The sequence below is a fragment of the Triturus cristatus genome, chromosome 3_2 (genome assembly GCF_964204655.1).
Source record: "Triturus cristatus chromosome 3_2, aTriCri1.1, whole genome shotgun sequence".
NCBI classification, from domain to species: Eukaryota; Metazoa; Chordata; class Amphibia; order Caudata; family Salamandridae; genus Triturus; species Triturus cristatus.
This window is the reverse complement of record NC_140584.1, coordinates 1041607774-1041632205: the sequence shown is the minus strand read 5'-3', so window position 1 is coordinate 1041632205 and position 24432 is coordinate 1041607774. Positions and strand designations below refer to the sequence as shown.

Here is a 24432-nt window from a genome sequence, read left to right as displayed (position 1 = left end):
AAGATATTGCCACAAGCCCCAATTGGACGAATGGCCTTAGCCAAAATGATAATAGTCCCCAGACTACTATATCACTTTGCTAACCTTCCGGTTATACCCCCGTGGTTATTTTTCCGGGAGCTAGACACACTGCTCACCTCCCTAATCTGGGTAGTAGGTCGATATAGGGTAGCCCTGTCTACACTATACCTGCCAACAAATCAAAGGGGACTGAAAGAACTATCCTTTGAAGCGTACTTTCTAGCAGCGCAGCTACATTGGCTGTCGTACTGGACAGCAGAGCGCCACATAGAGAAACATCTGACAAAGGAAATATATCCCTCCCGGCAATCTGACGCATGTTAATGCCCAGTACCAGACCAATGCGCACGTATCCCATACAGGTATCAATAACCAGCGTGTGCATGCTGAAGATAGACCGCATGTTAAGGGGGAGACCCCTATTTTCCCCGCTACTTCCACTGGTAGGGTTCCCTCGAAATTACAAATTCTATACTGCCCGAGCACTACAGGTATGGACTAAGCACTCATTAACCGAGATGGAATCCCTATTTGGAGACGGACAACTGCAGTCATATAATCAACTAGTGGAAGAATAGGACCTCCCCCCAGGTCAATTACTACTACATAGACAAATCTTGGACAGCAGTCGTCCATTGTGGGACTTGACCGAAGGAGAACCACCAACGCATCCGGTAATACACATGATCCTGAATATGGCAGCAGGCAGGCACCTAATTACAAGACTCTATAAAGCCATCAGGAAAAGGATTCTTAAGCCACTGCACTGGCTGAGGCAGACATGGGAGGATGAAGTGGGGAGGTGGTTCAATGACAAGGAATGGGGAAAAAGCCTTAGAATATCCTAAAAAAGTGTCCAGAAACGCACGATCTAAAAATATACAATTCAACATTCTACACAGGGCATATCTCACGCCACGCCGCCTTCAACGTTTCTACCCAGACACACATTTCGCATGACCCGGTGTCATGCCATCGAGGCGGGATTTAAGCATATGTTCTGGAATTGCCCCACAATACAGCAGTACTGGGATAACATACACAAGACAATCTGAGTAACGACAAATATTCCGGATATATACACATGAGAAGCATGTGCACTGGGGGTATTCAGAAGAAGAAAGCCTGATAAAGTGCAGAGCCGCTTTGCGTCCCTCGCTATCCTCCTGGCTAAGAGAGGTCGGGCTAAGTATTGGCAGGCCCCGAAGGGACCCCCAGAGGAGGCCTGGGTGGGTGCAGTGAAGAAATGGGGCGCAGCTGAAGAAGAGGTACTAAGAGATGAAGAGGTAAGGGGAATACGCAAACACCCCATATCTATGGAATGAGCACAGCTATTACACCAATTCAAACAGACCACACGTGCAGAACCACCCGAAACATCCCAGCCCCAGACGCCACATCTGTCCCCGACTGGATCGTTAGAAAAACACGAGTCATGCCGGGTACATCAAGGAGGGCATAATGCAGTAATCCCAACCGTCAGCACCCCACTATAATCTAGGAGCAAAACGATATGGTCCCCCCACACATACGTAACCATAATCTGTTGCCACAATACGAGCAATCACAAGGAAGACCCCCGCCGGCATATATCCCCGCCGACCCCTAATAACTATCCCAGTTTAATCCCAAAGTTAGCAGTTAGCGATGTAAAGCCAGTAGTTCTGAAGCCGGCATTCGCTGAAAGGGAACGCACCGGCTACACGAAGCATTGCACTGTACCCACAAACGTGTGGACAAACATAACTCCATAACCAAGGGAATGCTAGCCCAGCCATGTTACTGAAAACATACTTACAAAGGAAATGGAATTAACAAGTATGTAGCAACCGAAATGTAATAACGACAATAGCTGATCATGTACTGTATGAAATGCTATTGCAAATCTGAAAACCTACATTTGTTAACAAATACACTCGTACTCTGTATCAGAAATTTGTCAAACTGTATGTGAAATGTTAAAAACCAATAAACAATTTTTTTTTTTTTAAATAGAGTTTTGTATAGCGCAAACTAGATCCAAATCGGGTATCAGAGCGCTTTACATAGCACCAGTTGCGTTACATTAGGACACATACATTTTTGTTAGGCACGGGAAGATTAAGTGATTTTCCCAGAATTACAGGATGTTCGGCGTCATTGCCAAGACTCGCACCCAGTTCCCAAGGTTCGAGGTTGACCTCCCTAGCCGTTAGGCCAATTCCTCTCCCCAAAGAACAAAAAAAATGTGCGGGTATGGCCTACCGTGATCTTCTCCATGCCCACTACCTCCCAAACCTTATGCAATAAGTCCAGTTTAGTTGGGACCTCCTCCGTTCCCCATCTAGACAACAGAACTTGCTTAGCGGAGCACAGCGCTAAAGTGATCGCTCATCCCTGGCAAGACTTGAGGGGATAAGTAAGAGAGTTGGGGAGTCCTCATAGAATAGAACTGGGAAATTTGGGTATTTCTGCGTGGTCAATGTCTTGCAAGACTGAGTCCCAGTAGGCCTGAATCATCGGGCACTGCCAGACAATATGTGTGAGGGTGCCAAGTTGTCCACGTCTGCGCCAGCAAAGGTAATCCCCCCCAGGTTTCCATCATGCAATTCTAGCAGGAGTATAATACCAATAATGCGTTATTTTTAGGAACATTTCTTTTCCAGCAGTGCTACAGGAGAAGGCCTTGGCCCTATGAATAATGTCATGCACCTCTCTAGGAGAGAACTTGCACTCCAATTCAGATTCCCATCTCTGCTACGCGGGGGATTTAGTATTGTTTTAGGCTTATTCAAGAAGGCGTAGATATCGGACAGCAGGCGCTTGTCTGAATTATGTTTTATGTACCACAGCCCGAATTTAATGAGGGGGAAACTTGCGTGGGGGTGTACCTGTGCTTGGGTCACCCAAAGACATAGCTCCAGGTATTGTCAGAGTCAGACACAAGTTGGGGAAAATCCAAGACTCCCTTCTCATCGAAAAGGGGGGGGGGGGGGGGGGCTGGGTTGCCTATAAAAGGGGTCAGAGGCAACATGAAAGTTGAGTCGCCAAGGTTCCTGCACTCTGTCCCACACCCCAAGGGTAGCCCTCAGAATCGGAGAGATATAAACCCCAATCAGTCGGTGCTGTTTAGGGAGCAAGGGTGCCTTCCAAATGAGCATGCCTGCGATCGCACGATCAATAAAGCACCAGTGTTTCTCTGACTCCAATTTTTACCATTCTATCATGTAACGCAATTGCGCTGCCTGAAAGGATCGCTCTAGGTGTGGGACCCCCAAGTCCCCCATCTTCCTGCCTCAGGTGCATCTGGTGTTGTGCCATTGGTGCTCTCTTCCCTGCCCATATAAAGCCCCCAATGAGGTGCTGCAGTTGGGGCACCAGCCGGGGCGGGGGGTACAGCGGGAGCATCTGCATCACATACAAGATGTAGGGCAAAAGAGTCAATTTAATGGCAGCTAGCCTATCCAGCCATGACATTGTATGCTTCTTCCAATTAAGAAGCTCTCCCCGGATCCCTCCGGGTCTCAGCTACGAGCATCGAATAATTCACCTGGGTCATCTTCGATCATGGGGAATATCCACAGGCCCAGGTGAAGGATGCCCCCAGGGGCCCACGCAAATGGGAACTGCTTCACTAGCTGCTGTTGGTCAGCCTTGGGGAGGATGAAGCTGAGGGCCTGTCTTTTCTCTGTGTTAATTTTGAAGCCCGAGACCTGGCTAAAGTCTTTGTTTTCTTCTGAAAGGGAGAGGGAGGGGGAGGGAGGGGGGAGAGTGATGGTTGCATGAGGAAGAGCAACACATCATCATCAGCATAAAGCAAGACTTTGTGCTCTCTGTCTCCCATTCGAATCCCAGTGATGGTGGGGAGGTGTCTGATTCTTTCTGCAAATGGCTCTATAGAGCACGAAGAGTAGGGGTGAGAGCGGGCACCCCTGACGGGTACCCCTCCCAATCTGAACAGGCCGGGAAGCCAACCCATTCACCCTGATCCTTGCCTTCAGGCCAGTTTTATATACACACACAATTCACCCAGCACAAGTATTGTTAGCCGATACCGAATCTATGTAGGACCAGTCTCAAATACAGGCAGTGTCCCCAGTCAAATGCCTTCGCGGCATCTCCTGACAAGAGCACAGCAGGCTGCTGAGTACGCTGGATTTATCCAGGAGATGGCACAGTCGCCGGGTCCCGTCGCTGCAGCTGCGCTCTGGGATACAGCCTGACGGGCCCAACAGCCCCTGCCATGTAGGGGGCCAGACAAGCTGCTAGTATACTGGTAAAAAAAATTAATCAACATTTAATAGGGATATAGGCCAATACGAGGCACAGGGCATTGGGTTCTTTCCCGGTTTAGGTATTACGAGCACCTACAGACATCGTAGTGGCCAGGGTTCCGGTTTCGCTAAATGTATTGAAAAGACAGACTAGCAGCGGGATGAGAGCGGGAGCAAAGGCTTTATAAAAAAAAAAAAGAAAAACATCCTCTCCTGGAGCTTTCTCCAGAGTAAGTCCCTAGATGGCCGAAGGACCTACTCTGGGTGGATATCCACTTTCATTTTGATTGCATCTGAGGGGGAGGCGGGGGGGGGGGGAGGGGAGGCCACAGGCGAGCGTAGGCTTCAGTCATCGCCAAGTTCTAGGTGGTCCGCCATGTAGAGATCAGTATAGAAGGATTTCAAATTCGGCTGCGATCTCTCCTTGAGGGTTCTTGATCCCTGCAATGCGACGAGCATTTGTCTGGAAGCGAAGCAAGTGTGCTAAGAGTTTCCCGGCGTGGTTTCCTCACCCCCCATAGTAGTGCTGCTTAGTGCGCAAAAGAGCATATTAAGCTCGGCCGCAGTCCAGAGCCCTCAGTTGCTTCCACGCGGTATGGAGTTGTTGTCTTGCCTGGACCGCGCCTGGATGTCGAGGCACCCCCTCCAGTTTTCTGATCTGCAATTCCAGGTGCTCCCGTTTGCCTACAGCAATGGGCAGGAACCGCCACCTTATAACTGCCTTCAATGCGTCCCGCACCAGGGGAGCAGCGACAGAGCCGTCATCATTGGTTGCCAAAGAAGTTTGTATAGCTACCCGTATTTCAGTAAAGTTGGATTCGTATTTGAGTAGTTTATGGTTTAGTCGCCTTATTCTCTGGCGTTGGGATCCCCAGATAGCTGCAATACAAGGGAAATTGGGAAATGATCTGAGAGAGCTGCCATCCCTATCATGACATTCCTAGTGTCCCTCGCAACCCGTGGGGATGTCCAAAACAAATCAATGTGCGCATAGGTTTGGTGTGCGCACAAAAGAAGGTGTATTCCCGAAAGGTGAGATGGCTGTGTCTCCAAGCGTCTGTCAGTCCAACCTCCCCCAACTTCTGTAACATCGAGTCCAAGAGTGCCCCAGAGTGTCCTATATGTTGCACAGACCTATCCATTTGGGGGTCGGGTCCTAGGTTAAAATTCCCCCCTCTCCCACTAATAAATCCTCATCTGGGGATTCAAGGATGGTATTCAGTGTTTCCCGGAGAAAGGTTTCTTGATTCTCATTAGGGCTGTAAATAGAGGCTATTGTGTATGTGTAGGGCCCCAATGATATCTGCAACACCAGCATCCTACGTGGAGTTTCTGCATGCACGAAGCAAACACAATGATGGACGGAGTGCTGAAACTTTTCAAACACTCACCACCAGCCACAGATCTGGGTTGACTCCACCATCATTCTTTAGCTCACTCTGCCACCCCAGTTCAGACACAGCTATTTGCAACTCAGTCTTGACCCTGTGCCTCAAGGGAACAGTCCAGCCCGAACTGCCAAGCCAGGTCTTCCCTGGACCGGAAACAAGCATCCTGGGACCGGTTTTGGGCTAACAGCCCTCATCAGCCAGGGGAGGGCAAAAGAAGGGAGGCCACCCTATCAGTGTTCCTTTTATAGGCAGATCACCCTGTTAAATATGGACCGCAAAATCTTGACCCAGCAGTCTCAGTCCCCACGGATATGCCAGTATTCATTGTCTTTTAGACATACTAGGGGTTCCTCATCTACTGGGACAAATCGGTGTTTCTCCAAGTAATGTGTTGGGATGATTGAAAGGCATGGCGAGTAGATCCTTTCGTCTGACCAGACAGGTTTAAATATGTGGGCGTCCATATCACCAGGGACCGAGACAGGTTCTTAGAGCTCAAACTTGACAGGGTGCTAAACGAGGGCTACAATGGACCCATACTCCTGTAGTACCCAGTCAAGCCAAGGAATGCCCTGACTTGGGTCTGAGTGGTTGGAGCTTCCGAATCCCGAATGGTCTGGATTTTGGGCTGTAGTGGCTGAACTTGGCATCCACCCACAAGGTGGCCCAAGTATACTGCCTTGCCCTGCCATATCTGGTATTTGCTTAACTTGATAGTGAGGCCTGCCCTCTGCAGAGCCTCAAGGACCTTTTTGGTGGTGATCAGGTGATCCTGCCAGGTGACAGCAATATCAATATAGGCTGCACTATAGGCTTCCAATCCAGCAAAGACTTTATTCACCAACCTCTGAAAGGTAACAGGGGTACTATTCAAACCAAAGGGCATCACAGTGAACTAGAACAGCCCATCGGGAGTAGAAAATACAGCTAGGGTAGCTACATCCACCCCGCCCTCTGAGACTAGAGTTGCCTCAGTGAGCCCTTTGACCTGGTCAGGGCTCACCTGTGATCCCATCTGAATCCTCTCAACTGCATTTGCTACAAGTGGAATGGCTGCATTGTTTTTGTTTTTACAGCTAGGGTCTACAGTTCAGTGTCCAGTTGCCTTACAATCAAAACACCAAACCTTCCTGGGATTCCAGTTCTTACCATGGTACCTACCGTGGACAGTGATGAGATTTGGGGCCCACCCTCCCGAGCAGGTTTTTGGGGGTCTGTAAAAACCTTGTTTTTGTTTTATCTTTTTGGTCACCATCTTTCCCTAGGGAGGTCTTTTGGCATCTTTCTTTTGGTCTCCCCTACCATTGGTAGTTTTAGTTATTTTTCAATTGAAATTTCATAAAACATCAAGTACAGGAACATCAGGAGCACATGCATGACACAAGTGAGCCTCATATGTTGACAGATTTACAGTACATCTCAATCACACAGTTGAAATCAGCATAACCCTACACTTGTCATCAGTGGTGATGGTACATTGTCCACATTATAAGGTATTCTGCAATAAAAAATAAGCTTTATGTCCATTACATCCAAATTAAATATCTTTTCTCTTACATCTTTGGGCATCACATTACATTTTTTATAGTTACTGGCAAGAGAGGTTCTGGTCATAGCTCACTGCTCTATCTCTCCTTAATCTCAGGTATCATTCCTAGTTTGATTCCTCATAGCCTCAAGTGAATCATTTGCCAAGTAAGTTCATAAGGTTTCCCAGATATTGTTCGGTCTGGACGCAATTGGCAATAGCTCCGCATACATCAGTGACTGCTCTTGCCAGAATAATAGATCTTGTATCCATGCCTTAAACTTCGGTGCTTGTCCTCTGCCCCATCTACACACCACCCTGCACTTGGCAGGAATAACGCCAATTCTGTGCATTTCCTAAATTTCACCATTATGCCTTCTGCATATCTGAGTAGGGCCATTATCTGGTCTGCCTGCATGGGAAGCTCTATCATTTTTGACGATGCACTAAAGACATGCTGCCAGTATTGGGGGACTACACCACAGTCCCATGTCAAGTGCAGAAAGTCAGATGATGCACTACCACAACGAGCACAGTTATAATTGTCTCGCATCTGGAACCGATGCATTTTGGCTGGAGTATAATAAAGTCGGTATAACAATTTAAAATGTATTATACGTAGTTTTAGTTACCCTTGTTTGACCAATGGTCTGCCTTCTTCTCCAACTCCAGAGGAGAAAGTAAACCTAGGTCTACCAGATGCTGATGTAACTTCTCATTGTAACAATTACTCAAAGGATGCTCCTTCATAATTAAATTCTAAAGACCTTCAAAGTCATTCACATTGATAACTGTTAACCAACCACCTAGTGTTTTCACTGAAAAGTCGAATTCCACCCAGGACTGACAGGGTTTTTTTTAAGAGTCTCCCTGAATCTTATACTATACTCTTCAGTGGAGAGTCCAAAGCCCTCAATCAGCGTACCCTCATCAGCATCTTTTTCAGGCAATGTCAGGAGTCTATCCCTGCATTTTCCTGAGAATAGTTCCCACAAGAGAGGAGTCCAATTTTTTCTGGCTACTTTTCTTCCTATACAGGCTCTCTCAAAAGCAGAGAACCATTCCATTACGTCATCACCATCACAATATTTAGGGACAATCCCTTTGGGGAGCTTTGAATAATAGAAACCTTCACCCTACCAATTTATTTGTATGTTGACACCAGAGTACGCTCCTAGGCTGATCTCTTTGTCTATCAATTTCGAGGAGTTGAGCTTCACAGTTCAGTCACTTGGTCAACCTTTCTAGCACGAGGTCCTCATCTGAGGGGGCCTCTACTGTGTTTGAGGGGGATTGACTCTTGTCCACCCTCTACATTATCTTCATTGGTATTTTCCTCATCCTCAGACTGGGCCAAATGTTCTGGGCGATCCCTCTCAAAATGAGCTATCAGTTTTGTAGGTTTTCCCTTTTGGGACATTTGCCTGGTTTGATACCATAGCCCTTACAGAGACCCCTACATCAAGAATGGCTCAAGTCCATGTTAGGGGTCAGGTCAAGCTCCTGATCCTGGCTATTGGTTTCAAGCATTATTTTTACTAAAGCTGGGATCTTTTTAAGAAGTTAAAAATAACTACACACCAAATACTGTGTCCTAACTAAATTACAGACTTAAATTTCCAAACAGTTAGTTTCAGGGATTTAACCAACTCAAGCAGTTAACTTTAAGAAAAAAATAGACGAATCAAAAAGTTGACCAGCTAAAGACAATTTTTGGGATTTACTCATGTGGTCATTTATTGACAAAAAGTGGTTTGAGCAAGTACAAAATGTTCTATCCCACCGCTGAACCACCAAATGTAGTAAGCTAGCTCTCTATATAGTGTAGTAAAGAGAAGTACACTGTGCAGAGAGTCCAGTGAATCTCCAAATGGTATAGAGATAAAAGCAGATAATTCTAATGCTCTTTTTGTGGTAGTGTGGGCGAGCAGTTAAGACATATCAGAGGGCAGTGCTAAGTATTTGTTGTACTTTGCAGAGGCAGTAAATGAGACACACGAAAAAAATCTGAGACCAATTTATGAAAATACTATCGATTTGTATGTAATTTTAAAGACCAAAAGCACAGTTCAAAGATAAGCATGTTGATTGTTATAATTTTTCAAAGGTCAGAAAATATATCACTTTTGTACGCAATTGCGCACCATAGGAATCAATGGGGAAAAAGTAGAAAAATTAAAATGAAAATCAAGCAATGCTTTTACGTAGTACACCTTTCCGTTTTAGCCCGATGTGGGACCAGGTCCAAAATTCCAGCAGGAGATGTTCGGGAGCGCTCCAGTTTGGCTGGAAGCAGAGTGTTGAAAGTCTCAGAAGATGGTGCAAAAAGACGGAGGGGGTCACTTGAAAACACACTGCACAGGAGGACTTACAGGTAAGTCTGGTGGGTCTACTTGGAGCGGGGAGGTCACAAGGCCTGGGGGACCACGGGAGCCCAGCAGGTTAGCCGATGCCAGGGCCGGTGAGGCAAGATGCAGAGCGAACAGGTCAGCCGAGCTATGTACATTTTGAAATCCTCGTGCAGGAGCCGGCAGCTTGGAGAGGCGATCTCAGGTCAGCTGGGACACTCAGGAAGCCGGTTTCTGGTGTCTCGACGTCCCTCGATGGGTGCTTGCTTCCGGAGTCCAGAGTGGGCTCTTCTTGGTATTTGCCATTGGGGGCCCGGTACCCCGGGTACTGGTATGACCCGGTTTCAGCAGGTCCTGGTGTCTCCAAACTTGGTGAGGACCCTCCGGAGCTGTTGTACCTCACCTTGATTCGGTGCAGCGAAGTTGTCGGAGAGCAGCGAGTTAACAAACCAGACTTTACGGGATCGGTGCCTTCGGGGTGCAGGGGAGTGATACCGGCGATTTCTCGAAGGTTATAGGTGCTCTGGGGTTCTTGGAGTCCTTGCAGGTTCAGAACGAGACAGCATGCAGAGACAGTAGAGTCCTTTGAGCGTATGGCAGGATTTGGCACCTTTTCCTTCTGCAGCAGGGCTACAGTTCTCGTGCAGCCGATCTGCTTTGTCCTAGTCTCCTTTGGCCCAATGAATCTGATATTAAAGTCCTGGGGTGCCACCTAAATACTGAATTTAGGGGTGTTACAAGGGGAGACCGGTATTAGCCAATGGGCTACTTACGTTTAGGGTGTCCACATCCTAAAGTGACACTTTTTAGTGGGAAGGGGCACTACCCTAGCCCTGATTGGAGGTTTCTCCGCCATTCCAAGATGGTGGAAGTTCAGGAGAGGGGTTTACATCGCCTGCTCTGCGCCCTAGGGGTCGTGTAGGCTGAGTTATTAAGACAAGATGTTGAATACCAAACATCTTAGAAATCAGTTGACAAGTATCCAGCCCATGTACTCTCTATGGCTTCCCTGTTCACTCACAACATCCCAGAACGGACTGGACATTATAGGGTCATATCTGCTCATGCGGATATGCCCTCACCTTGCCTTAGAGTTAAAGGCCTCCGGTAGGGGTGACTTACCCATTTCTTATGCAGTATAAGGGTTTCATGGCACACAGGGCTGTCTGCCATGTTGACTCTTCGGTTTTCTCTGCACTAAAACACGCAGCGGTAGAGAGCATAGCCTTGGTGAGGGGTCCCTGGGGTGACACAACCAGTACTGTAGCCCCAGAAGACCCCCCTTCAGTACCCATACCGTAGGTACAATAAAGTAGGGATTTACAGGGGTAGTTGAAGTTGTGCCAATCGAGGTACAGTATTTGGGAAATAGATTTCGCACTGGGAACCTGGCTAACAGAGACCCAGTGCACTAACAGTTCGAAGTCACACCAGGCAATACGTGGGGGCTAACCATGCAAAAAGATGCCCTTTCCTACAGACCATCTCTGACAAGATACCCCAAATTGTTCAGGAGCATATCCCATGCGAGACGGCATATAAACTGATGAAGCGGTGGAATTCTACTCCAGCACGCTTACGCGCTATATACCCATCCACCACTCCACTATGCTGGAGATGCAACTGGTGATTTCCTTCACATCTGGTGGTCCTGCCCCCTCATAGCAACCTACTGGAAAGAAATCCAGAGCCACATCAAAGGGGTAGTGAGCTACCCACTCCCCAAATCATTCAACACAGAGATCCCAGGTATTCACCCTCTGACTCTACATGCCATGACACACGCCGACTGGCGACTCACCCATATGCTGAATGCTGCTAGGCAACTAATTTTTCTCCACTGGAAAAACGCCTTAGCCCAGTTGATTGCCCACTGGTTCCAATGCTTTTGGCCCGTAGTGGCCATGGAATTCTGTACCATAGGGTGTCCCACTCCAACAAGAAATTCATATACATATGGCAGCCACTGATAACTTACTTCACCCGCACACTCTTGTTTTACACAGTTTAGGCTCAAAGCCCTCAACCTATTTAACTAGTTCCCTCAATCAAGGAGACTCCCACTAGAATGCAAAGAGGCCGGGCCGCCCCATCTGAATTGCATCATCCCATCCATGCCCACAATTTCCCCAGTACCTTGGCCTGAGAAGCTCCTGCACACTAACTTCCCTGAAAAGGAATCGCCACACATACCTTACAATGACCCTTCCTATGCTTTGATTTATGTTCTGATCTTACCTTGTTCTTAGGATTGGACATTTCTTCCTCTATTATTCTGTGATGTAAGCGCTTGCCATGCTTTCTTGCAACCTTTGCCCTGATGAGGTGAAACTACCATAGCCCAGTCTCAAGAGATCAAGGTCCTCTGTGATTTGTTTTAAGTGCTAGTCTGGGGTGTTTGACTCCTTTTAGAAATATAAATTGGTGTGGAGCGCATTTTGTGGTGCTGAAGACAAAGATTTGGCAGAGTCCACAAGGTTTTGAGAGGTATTGCAGTTCGGGGGTGAGATGAGGAATTCTATTTTTTAATGGTTTCAAGTGATGGGCAGTAGTACAAAATTGGATCTTAATCACGCTTTTTGATAGATTTCTTAAATTTTCCAGAGAGGAGATATTTATGGGAACTTATAAGCATTCCACTCAACTACATAGCAGTATGAGGCTGACAACTAAATGCAGTCCTCCAACTTATTGAGTTGTCTATGAAATACCAGGAGGCGGAAGGGGCCAATGAGCACTTCCTTCCTACTTAATGTGATTACATATGTATGTACAATAGCACCACAATGGCACAGTTTTGTTGAAAATAAAGCTTCCATCTACACTTTCACCATCCCTCCTATCACCTAATAATGCAGTGGTGGACTTTGTAAAGTTTAACACTCTTTTAGGAAAGCAACAGAACTAACTCTCCAGTAGGGGAACCATCTGGAACAACGATTTCGGAACAACGAGATCCAGAGTCACGCAAGCCAAACTACGACTTGCCTGAACGACAACCTAGCCATAACCACGCACATGCGTGGTTAAGGCAAAGTCAGTCTAGTGTTCGGAATGGGAGGGGAGAGAGGAGCGTCAGACAGAAACAGGACAGGTAAGAGGGGTTCGGGTTAGCTTTTAGGTGTTGGGAGGGGTATGGAATTTGTTTTTAGGGGCTGGGAAGGGTGTGTATAGTTTTAAGGGGTTCTGGTTAGTGTTTAAGGGGTGGGAGTATAGGGTAGTTTTTAGGGGAGAGGGGGGGTTCTGGTTAGTTTTTAGGGGGTGGGAGGGATTCAGGTTAGTTTTTAAGAGGTTGGGGGTGTATTTAGGGCTCAGGAGGAGAGGGAGGGGCCGTTTACCATGCATGCCTTTACCATGAAAAATCGTGGTAAAAACAAAAAATTGTGGTTAAGACGCAGTCGTTGTAGAGATCGCATTGTTATGGTACTCGTTGTTGAGGAACTGTTTGTTCCAACATACAACCCTCCAGCACTGCCACTAACACAACTAATATCTGCCACTTAACTTTCAAGAAACAGGACATACAAAAAAAAAAAGTTATGCAATCTTACTCTATGTTCCAAGGTCATAAAAAAAAATAAAAAAAAACACTTTTCTTGATGCACTCTAACAATCCTCAGTGTCTGTAAAGTGTATTAGTCTTACACACTTATTTAAGACTGCTAGTCAAAGAGTTAAAATATCCATTCATGCTCCCAGCACTGTTTAATGGGCGAGTAATTGCTTCCAGAGGGGAAATTCCCATTTTGAGCAGACCGGTCAAGTCGATTTCTTAGGCAATATCATGGCATTATAATAACTTGTTACTCAATAATATTACAAATTGCAATAATTTTGAACCTGATATTCCTACCTTTGTCGGGTGAATTATAACTATGGTGTAATATATTATGCTCTCAGCTAATTTAGTCCATCTTGTCATCCATCAAGGGCAGTATGTATTCAATTTAGCACCCATAATCCCTTGTGTCTGGCCCTTGATTGTAGTCAGTTGATGTATGTGAAGACTAAAAATGGTTACAAGGGGAGGTACCTTAAGCCAATAGATATGGGGCACAGACTGAAGTGGTCCAAGGTGGTCCCACAGAATCTGCTGGATAATTTACATCTGACTTGTCGACAGGATATATACACCTGCCAAGGGGCCACTTCTTTAGCTGTTTTATATGGTCTGCTTTCCTTAGGATATGCGAGTTAATCAGGAAGACACAATCTAAAGAGCAAATCTGTAGTACATGAATCTAAGTGGTTTGACCATACCTGCACCAAAGCCCATCAAAATCTGCTTATAGCCTTAAAAAAAAAATTCACGTAACAGAAAGTAAGTGGCACTATGCAGAAAAGCTTTACACGGCTGCAGTGGCCACTGGGAAAAGAACCACCTGTGAGGAGGCATGGGATCAACTTCTTCAGGTAAACGTCGTTAAGAATAGTCCAAAGTTTTGGGAGGTAGTAAAGTACCCTTTCTTCACAGGGGACGTTAATGGCAGGTTTGAGTGCTATAATTCCCCTGAAGCCTGGGTGGTGCATTTTCAGGGGGTTTATAGGTATGATTTTGCTGAAGTAGAGCCCAACAGGATGGCAGTGGTGAGTAAATCCATAAAAATTACGTTTGAAGGGGGACTTAAGGTGGCTATCGATGGCATGTCGAAAAATAAAGCCCCCAGGCCCGAATGGGGATCCAGACGATCTTTTTAAAACCGATCCAATGAAAGGGGCCAAAATGTGGACAAAAGTTCTGAATGCTGCAATGACAGAAGACTCCTAATTCATGGTTCAGGTCTATTATCCTACCTATTTTTAACAAGCATTGAAAATGCAAAAGCTCTTGCCTTTGATTAAATGCCATTTGCTTTGCTAATGGTATTGTATAGCAGAGCAAATGGCTTAAACTTAAATGCGAGACCTACTACATTTTCAATGCTTGTTCTGAACTGGAATTCCACTTATGAAAATGCGAAATAGTCTCCAGTTGAATTCCTTTTCTGGTTGATTGAGTGAAAGTGAGGTGCTTTGCAGCAGCTACTATATCTTGAGGCCAGAGCAATCTGTTTTGCTTATAAGCATAAACAAGTCGGAGTATGTACATCTACACTCCATTTGTGATTTGCAGGTTTGGAAAGGAAAGACCTCCAAGCCAATACACATGTTTGAGTTCCTGAGCAACTGGGTAGGGCTGAAGACGACTGGTGCAGGATCTGTCTGGTTAGTGGGGACTGCCCAATTGGAATGTGATAACGTCATTGTGACTGAAGCTCAGAAACTGGGTCCCATGGCAGCCTACCCCTGCGTACAGAGGATTAAAGATGGCATCTACCAAACTGCAGAATGATCTGATGCTTTATATGCTGTGCAGTCATAAAACAAGCATGTTGCTGTTTTATTTCCCGGAATCGCAGAGCCTGATTTAGGGGGCACCATTGATGCAGAGTGCGAGTCACATTACAAGTATCCAAATATCTCAGCCCGTATATGATCGACTTCCAGTTCAGTGTGCAATAAATGTATATATAACATTTACATGTGTTCATAAAGCGCGGAGGAGGCATCCATGGCATTTGAAGGCTATACAGAAAAAGGTCCATACAAATAATGAAGGATAAAATATGTCTGGGTATATATATTTATACACACATTCATTCATTACTAAGGTACAAACGACGAATTCGGGCTCATCACCGCAGTACAGCAAAAGTGACACCAGAAAGACCGTGTTTTGCGGCCTCTCCACTACCATAGTTGAGGGAGGGTAGGGGGGCATCTCTTGAGTCATGACCCCTCCCCATATTTGACAAGATAACAAATAACATTAGACTGTGCATAGACGTGTGCCTGTACCTGTGTGTCTGTAAGTGTGTGTATGTGTCTGTAGGTAAATGTGTGTGTATGTGTGTGTATGCATGTCTGCGTCTGTGTCTGTGTATGTGTGTGTATATATGTGTGCATGCATGTGTCTGTAAGTGTCTACAGAGAGAGTGACGGCGAGACAGAGAGAAACATGTAAACACAGAAGTGGTGAGTGTGTCCGCGCGCCTGCGCAAATATCAAAAGGTTTAGATTACAGTCTGATAACACATCGGGCTGTTCTGAAGCCCAGGGTACTTGTAAACGATTGCAGATCCTCTCAAAGGCAAGATGAAGCCAAAACAAGTCAGCCATTATGCACCTTGCGTGTGACTTATCTAGTTGTTGTGTTATGCTATTCTAGTAATGCTGTGTCAGTGAGCTGGTAATTTTCATATCACAGATAGTAGGGCAGCAGATATAACAAGATCCCTGACTGCTGGAACTCTGGGAGTAAGACCCTGCTTGACAGGGCATGCGGTCCCAGGCCCACGGTGTGGATGGAGCTGTCGCAAAATATAACATGGTGTGTGGGGGATGGGGAGAGTTATAACATGGGGGCTGTAAGGAGTTTATTCATTAACTCCTATATCTGCGAAACACTAAAAACAGAAATATACACCTTTCGTACCACATTTTTTACTAACGTACAACAAGATTCTGAGTTTGAGGCAAACAGGGCGTCTTTCTCACACTCCGGCACTTCACAAACACCATTTACTACACAGACATGCACATAAAATCAAACAGGCCGGCTGAAACCGGCACAGGAACCCAGTGAGACACATGTGCCCACACAGCACACATCTTTATTTCACAAGGGCACGCACACTGATGCGTACATTCAGGCTGGTCTGGCCTCGTTTCTACACACACTACGCACTCGAGTTCCGTCTAGTTCGCACTATGTGCGGTATAAACACACATACACAAGAGCGCCTGGGCACTCACAGGTTCACACTCAGACAATCGCTGCCTTATTGGTAAGACCAACACAAGGTGGTCACCGTGTACAATGTACTACACTAAGGGACTCGCCCATACATCAGTCTGGCCTCTCACACAGCGCGGTTGTACCTGTACCACACATGGGCACAAACCTACGAGTCCAGAATGCCTCCCTCTAGCCATACAAAAGCTGGACACATAACAGAGGTGAATGGGGGCGCGCGGACGTGAGGGCAACACACCTCTCTCACATACACCAGAGTATACCTGTGTGTGTCTCTCCCACACACACGCCTTCCCGTAAGTCCCACCACTCCAACCCATTTCCTTAATTGAACTGTTGTAGCCGATCATAACCGTTGAAAATCACAATTTCATGCTTCACTTCTTGGCGTTTTAAATAAATGGTTAACGGATGATTGGGGCTTGCGAGGATAGCTGGGAAACACATGGGCGTATAAGTCATACAATGAGGAAACGAGAGCAACAGGCAGAGGCGAATGTCAGAGCCCCGCACTGGAATGAACTGTAGTAAGTGGAGCCAGCAGCTCTGCGCACACGTGGCGTCTGGGTAGCGCTGGGACTAAAGCGCCTAAAGTGTGACCGGGCGAGTTTTTGGGCGCTATTTACCATAGAGGATACGAGTTTTAAAACCTTTTGGAGAGAGATATTGTTTACAAACAGAGCAAATCACTAAACTGTACAGATCTGCATTTTAATATTCAGTATTTTTATTTTAACTGCTCTTTATAAAGTTATCCTAACGGATAGCATGCCGAATTAACTAAATCTAAAAAAAAAAAAATTTTTTAAAGTACGCGGAAGAAGGTTTGACATGCAGAACCCAAACGAAGAACACTGTTCAGACGACGAAACTTAAGTTTTCAGTCCACGAGCTTTATAGGCACAAAAGTGCCTTTAAGAATTACTTAATAATAATTATACTGTAGTTCGTAACAAATTGTAAATTTGAGACGTGGGTTGTGTTTCAAGGAGGGGATTCGGGTGAAACTAAGGCCCTGTGAAGGGTACATGGTAGTATTTTACGTAACCCGTCAAATATGAAACAAGCAGGATTGCAGCGTGCCCTAAACATATGTCCAAGCTATTAAACCCATGGATTGACATTTTGATCCGGCACATCAGTGCACATGTTCATTCTATATCACAACAAGCGCTTCGAAAGCGAAAGAGGTTCGCGCTGGAGCTTGTCTTTATGGGGCCATGTATTTGAAACACATGGCCCCATAAAGATAAGAAACTTTTTGCGACGCACGGAAATCAGGCGCGCCCGTCCAAGTGGGCAGTCTGAAAAATCCAAAAGTACACGTCATAAAAAGCTATTTTCTAATGGCTGGCCACCTTTTAGCATAAACGGTGACGCTTGCCAATGGAAAAAAGGGGCGGGGCTTAAAGCCCTTTACCAAAACTCCTCAAAATCATTAAATCTCGCCGAGCGAGCTGCGCATGTACGCAGCAACGCTAGCCAAGACCTAAAAAGGGGGAAAGCAGCAACTCTCGTTGCTATAGATTTATTTCTTTAATAGATTCTGTGGTTAAAATCATGGGGCGGGCCATCCTCGCTAGGATGGCTGCTTGGTTGGACGAAAGAGCCCCAAGTGATCTGCAATACGTACGGTTTTAGAGCAGAAAGAAGCACTCTGGACCAAGGTTTAAATCTTTAGTTGATCATAGCAAAATTCACTATTGCGAAGAAGGGCCAATTACACTTGGCGTTTATGGACCTCAAGTCAGCCGTCAACAGATGCAATCTCTGGTCTATACTGTTAAATATGGGTCTGGACAAAGATATTGTGTATTTCCTGTATGATTTGCATAAGAACCTGGGGTAGTTATAAGATTTAATCATGATGGAAATACCTCTGTACCTTTTTAAGTTCTCTATGGTGTCAGAAAGGGTTGTATACTGGCCCAACTTTTATTTACCCTTTATATAAATGACTTGGGGAAGACACTACGATCAGCAAGTTTAGATATGCCACACAGTGGTTTATTCAGTATCTCCCCTCTACTGTATACGGACGACACGTTCCTATTATCTAAGACTGCGGTCGGACTCCAATGAATGCTTAACACATGTCAGTTTTATGACTAAGCTGAATTTCTGTACCAATTTTAGCAAATACCATACCATGGTGGTGGGAGAGATGGAGAGACAATTCTCTGTTGGGGGCGAAATCTGTAGGGTTCTTGGGCACCTCTCCTTAGGCCAAAAGACAACAATGGCCAGGTCAGTGGCTTCAGTGTTTGATTTGGCTAGTCAGCAGAGGGCTAAACCCATCAAAGCAATGATTCAGATTTACCAGTCGAAATGCATTGCTCTGGCCTCATCGGACAGTGAATTTTGGGGTTATAAAGTGGCCCCTGATATCTAGGTAATCGAGAACAAGTTCCTGAGACGCCTACATGCAGTGCTCCAATCTGTAGCCTTTTTGCTTCATGAGGAATTAGGCCTGGGTTATATTTCAGATTTGTAAAATAAAAAAATAAAAATAAAAAAAAAGTTGAAATGTCTTTGAATTGGTTGTCGCCTACTACAAATGATTAATGAACAGCAGGTATGTGAAATTGATCTATGAACCGTTGAGGATGATAAAATATATACAATTTACTGCTGGTTACACAAACAAATGATGTTACAACTGTGGACCGCGTGACCTTTTATAGTATTTTTAGAAGGATCGCATAACTGCAGCTCACAAAAAAATTGTAAGATTGCAGTAAATTAACATGCAGTATGCACTGGATATATAAAAAGGTCAGTTTGCTCAACAGGTGTTTGGATGTAGCTTCTTTATAAACTCATCACAAGTAATCTTAACTGCTTGAATTAAGTGAAAACAGTGAAAATGTAAACATTTAGAGAGTTGTGTGAAATTATAAGCATCCCAACAGTGGTAAGGATTAAACCCTATAATGAATTTGGGTGAGGAACCACCTCCCTCTCAGAACAAGAGCCACCACAGCAAGTGCTGAACTAGGAAGGTGTCTTTGTCAATGAAAACCAGGAAACCTTCAGTAAAACGTTGCAGGTTTCTCCATTTCCAAAAACAAAGACGTTTACCAGAGGTACAGCATGAGAAAGAGCACACAAAACATTTTGTTAAGTGAGCTATAGGTTCCATATGTTTTGTGTTTGGGAGAGGAGCACAAGAAAAAAGATTGTGTCAATTATGAAAGACCAAATGAATGCTTCAATGACAACCATACCACAATGGAAGATGACAGAGGGAAGGCAAAATCCAATAGTTGCAGGCAGCAAACCCAGAGTAAAACGCAGCCAAGTAGATATAAAAATTGATTCAGCAGATATTATCTACAAGCACCAGATGACCTGCAGTTACCAGAAGATAAGTGCAACATGAGACATACAATAAAGTCAGGTGCACGGGTAAAAACAACCCATTATCTCACTGCAGAGGGAAACTAAAAGTCTAAAACAATGACGGTGCTGTCCAGGGGCAGATGAAGGTACAAAGGTATTCAATACAATATTTATTTTTAAAAAATCACAAGCCCAATAGCGCACTTAGATCATAAAACACTTTACATCTACCACACAGCCTTATCATAGGAAAAAATGTAATAAACATATGAACAACAGTTTGCCTTCAGAGAAGCTGCAGCAAGAGAGTTGAAGAAAGCCATGGCTGACTGCAGAATAAAATACACAAAAAGGAATCCTTTTTAATGTTCTTTTGCTCCCTGATTGTTACAAGATACGTTTGTAAGCTCTTGGGAGATTTTGGGCCTCTTTTTAAAGCTAACTGACCATATTTGGATTTCAAACCTAACAGTATCTGATGCTACAGAAGGACTACCACATTGAGAATCTGCAGTAAGTACCAGGTCAAAATGTGGAGGAATACTAAGATTAACAATAAAACTGATGCATTGCAGTTAGACAAGGGAAATAAATGATTTTCAAAGTCAGCCGCCATGTTAGCCCACCAGTCCCTGACCGGGATGTGGAATTTAATAAAAGATCTACTTGTCCACGGGGCAGGTTGCTTTGTAAATCTACTTGTCCTGTAACAAACTCCACTTGCCCCTTTGGTGCCGTTAGTGCAGCGACCAATTATGGAAGCAATTTCATTATATAAGAGCTCAGATATAGCCTTTTTGATTATGCCAGGGCTCATATCATAGTAGTGTTTGAATACTTGCAATCCCCTTGTGTTGCCATGTTTCTGCAGAACTACGTACTGGGGCTGAAGGTAGTGGTAAGCAATAGTTCCAGGGTTAGAATGCCCTTTTGAGTCTGTGCAAACCTACTAACTTGCATGTTTTAAGGGTGTTCAACAACTCTTCTCTAATCTTTTCCATATTGTAAAATGTTGGAAATTTACTCCTGACAATAGCAGACATAAACCTTCTTCTAGAGTTGGGGAAAAAAGTGGTTGGAGGGAAAGTGAACTTGCAAACAATCAGTTTTTCGCATGGGCAAATCTACACATGCTTATTTGCTCATGCTAAATTTCAGTTCACAAATATTTTCAAGGAGTACCAATTCTTGTTCTACTTCTGTAAATTCTTGGGAATTCACAAAAGCTGTATAGCTGCACTTAATGGAAACCAAAGGAAATGATGAACGGAGTGTTGAACATTGCAAGCACTCACCCCCAGTCAACTGATCTGGGTTTAATCCATCACCGTTCTTTAGCCCACTCTGCCACCCCAGTTCAGGCATGGCCATATGCAAATCAGTCTGACCCTGTGCCTCATGGGAACAGTCCAGCCCGAACTGCCAAGCCATGTCTTCCCTGGACCGGAAACAAGCTTCCTAGGACCGGTTTCTGGCATTTCAGCAGTCTTCAGCCAGGCTTGCTTGAATCCAGTGGCAAAGTGAGCAAGGGACTCACGTCTGAGCATTCCCTGCCAACTTATGGCGAACAAAGCAGAAACCAAAGGAAATGATGAACGGAGTGTTGAACATTGCAAGCACTCACCCCCAGTCAACTGATCTGGGTTTAATCCATCACCGTTCTTTAGCCCACTCTGCCACCCCAGTTCAGGCATGGCCATATGCAAATCAGTCTGACCCTGTGCCTCATGGGAACAGTCCAGCCCGAACTGCCAAGCCATGTCTTCCCTGGACCGGAAACAAGCTTCCTAGGACCGGTTTCTGGCATTTCAGCCGTCTTCAGCCAGGCTTGCTTGAATCCAGTGGCAAAGTGAGCAAGGGACTCACGTCTGAGCATACCCTGCCAACTTATGGCGAACAAAGCAGAAACCAAAGGAAATGATGAACGGAGTGTTGAACATTGCAAGCACTCACCCCCAGTCAACTGATCTGGGTTTAATCCATCACCGTTCTTTAGCCCACTCTGCCACCCCAGTTTAGGCATGGCCATATGCAAATCAGTCTGACCCTGTGCCTCATGGGAACAGTCCAGCCCGAACTGCCAAGCCATGTCTTCCCTGGACCGGAAACAAGCTTCCTAGGACCGGTTTCTGGCATTTCAGCAGTCTTCAGCCAGGCTTGCTTGAATCCAGTGGCAAAGTGAGCAAGGGACTCACGTCTGAGCATACCCTGCCAACTTATGGCGAACAAAGCAGAAACCAAAGGAAATGAAGAACGGAGTGTTGAACATTGCAAGCACTCACCCCCAGTCAACTGATCTGGGTTTAATCCATCACCGTTCTTTAGCCCACTCTGCCACCCCAGTTCAGGCATGGCCATATGCAAATCAGTCTGACCCTGTGCCTCATGGGAACAGTCCAGCCCGAACTGCCAAGCCAGGTCTTCCCTGGACCGGAAACAAGCTTCCTAGGACCGGTTTCTGGCATTTCAGCCGTCTTCAGCCAGGCTTGCTTGAATCCAGTGGCAAAGTGAGCAAGGGACTGGCTTGGCAGTTCCGGCTGGACTGTTCCCATGAGGCACAGGGTCAGACTGATTTGCATATGGCCATGTCTGAACTGGGGTGGCAGAGTGGGCTAAAGAACGGTGATGGATTAAACCCAGATCAGTTGACTGGGGGTGAGTGCTTGCAATGTTCAACACTCCGTCCATCATTTCCTTTGGTTTTAGCTGCACTTAATGCAAGGACATATACCATGGGTGCACTTTTGAGACTTTCTTTAATAATTGGGCCCCTAATTTGGTCTGGCATAGACCATGACCTTTTGTATTTATTAGGTTGTGTGTTTGAATATAAAATGTAAGTAATTACAGTAGCCACTTTAGAAAACTGTGTAGTGGAAGGGAAAGCTACCCAAAGAGCATATTGTAAAAATATGTATTTGTGGATACTCCCCACAACATGGAAATATATATAAATACTGTACACCTTGTCTGTCCAACATTATAAAGGTGCAAAAATTGTGCAAGCGCAAACATTTACCTAAAGTGCAATATCTACTTACAGTGCTGAAAATAAGCAGCTTTAAATTTCATTGCAAAAATGCACTGTGTTGTTTACAGAGATCGGAATTTACTAACTAGATAGTTTGTAGATGGATTTATATACTAGAGAAAATTGTATAGTTCTTCCCCATTATTCAATCCATTTGGGGGCTCTAGTATATATTTTGATTCAAGTCTTCTCAGGAGCTTTTCCCTGTTGCCACCTCTTTTTATTCTTTCACAAGGAGCATATCGGAGCACAAAGTAGCTTTGTTCGGTGTCAGTAACTACTGTAGCAGTGTGTGCTTTTTGAGGCCAAAAAACTATTTTTGCTTTTGCCAATGTTTACGATAGTGAGGGCCTGGCAGCTCCCACACCAATAAGGTTTTACAAAAACCATGCCAAAACATTGTTTTTTGTGTTTGTTTTTTTTTTACTTTCTTAAAAAAAGGAATTAGAGGAGAATCTCACCAGCATTTTGGCATTGCATCCGTTAGGACGAATACTAACAAACAGCAGCGCAGCAACTAGGGCTTGAAGTAGCAAATTTCGTAGAGCATCTATGCCCAATGCTGCAAAGAGCTATCTGACCTACTTACACTTATAATTTGGGAATACTTTACAAGGTTGGTTTTTCAATTTATCTTAACGTCTTAATCGGAGTGCAGAAAACAGAAGTACCGTTACTTAACGAACCAATTTAATCCAACCACAGTAGAAATGATAAGCATGTGTCAGTATATGATTGATTATCACATCAGTTGCTATAGATTTCAAGAATGACATCTTTAGCACCCATTACTTTAAGCAGCAGCATTCTATAGATGCAATACTGAAGCGTATATGTGCTTTTATCATGTTCATATGGTACAACAACTCCTACCACTGACACTATCCCGTGTTCTTTTACCACCACGAACAGGCTAACGCCATCTGCCACACCTACCACTGCCAGTTTGCACTCTTTTTTTTAAGGCAACACAGGACTAGTCGCGCGCACCCCTCTCTTTAGGCCACACGCCCACTTACGCACGCACACCTATCTAAAAGGCCGCACACTCCACACCTTAGCACCCCCTCATGTCACAACTGGCTTCCTACATGCAACGACTGGCCCGTGGCACCCCGGAGACCTCCCTTTAACCAACGCGCGTCCTACTACCCAAAAGGTACACTTACCAGCGGCCGCCTCCCTCAGACGGTGACTCAGGGCCCTTCACCCGCCGCCGTTTCCGCGTGCAGAGACCCTACCTCAGCCAATCCCCTCCTTACCCACAAAGGAATGCACGCACAACCACCAATGATAATCAAGGAGTACAATCACCAGCCAATGGCTGTCCCGCCAGCTGTGAAAGGTCAACCAATCGGAGACTGTAGAATTCACCCCGCCTTTCTACTACAACCTCTGTAAAGCGTAGCGCGTGAGCGCGCGAGATGGTGGGTGTGGCACGAGAGCGTTTAACAACAGATCGAGCTGCGCAACTTGTGCAGTTTAGGGCGCGCAACCTCTTGATGCGTAGAAGAAGCGTACTACAGAACAGACCAATCAGAAATCACAGCGCGTCCCCGAGGAGCCAATCAATTTGCTGAAAGAGGCGCAAAGGGTGTGTTCGGCCCACATGATAGAAGAAACAGAAAAAGGCTCAAGGCAGCGATATTACGAAGCGCCAGACATTTTCAGACGGGAGGATTCCTTCTGAGATCACCGTGTCTGAGGACTGATTTGACTTGG

At 45.4% G+C, this 24432-nt stretch overlaps 1 protein-coding gene across 1 annotated transcript in view; it reads right to left on the bottom strand.

Annotated features, from left to right (window-relative positions):
• The window catches only part of MTMR4 (myotubularin related protein 4), a 651646-nt gene extending 627677 nt beyond the window's left edge, over positions 1-23969 (bottom strand). The window contains exon 1 of the mRNA XM_085649730.1: positions 23880-23969. The gene's annotated coding sequence lies outside the window, so the exon portion shown is untranslated. The remainder of the gene's footprint in view (positions 1-23879) is intronic.
• Positions 23970-24432: the final 463 nt, after the last annotated feature.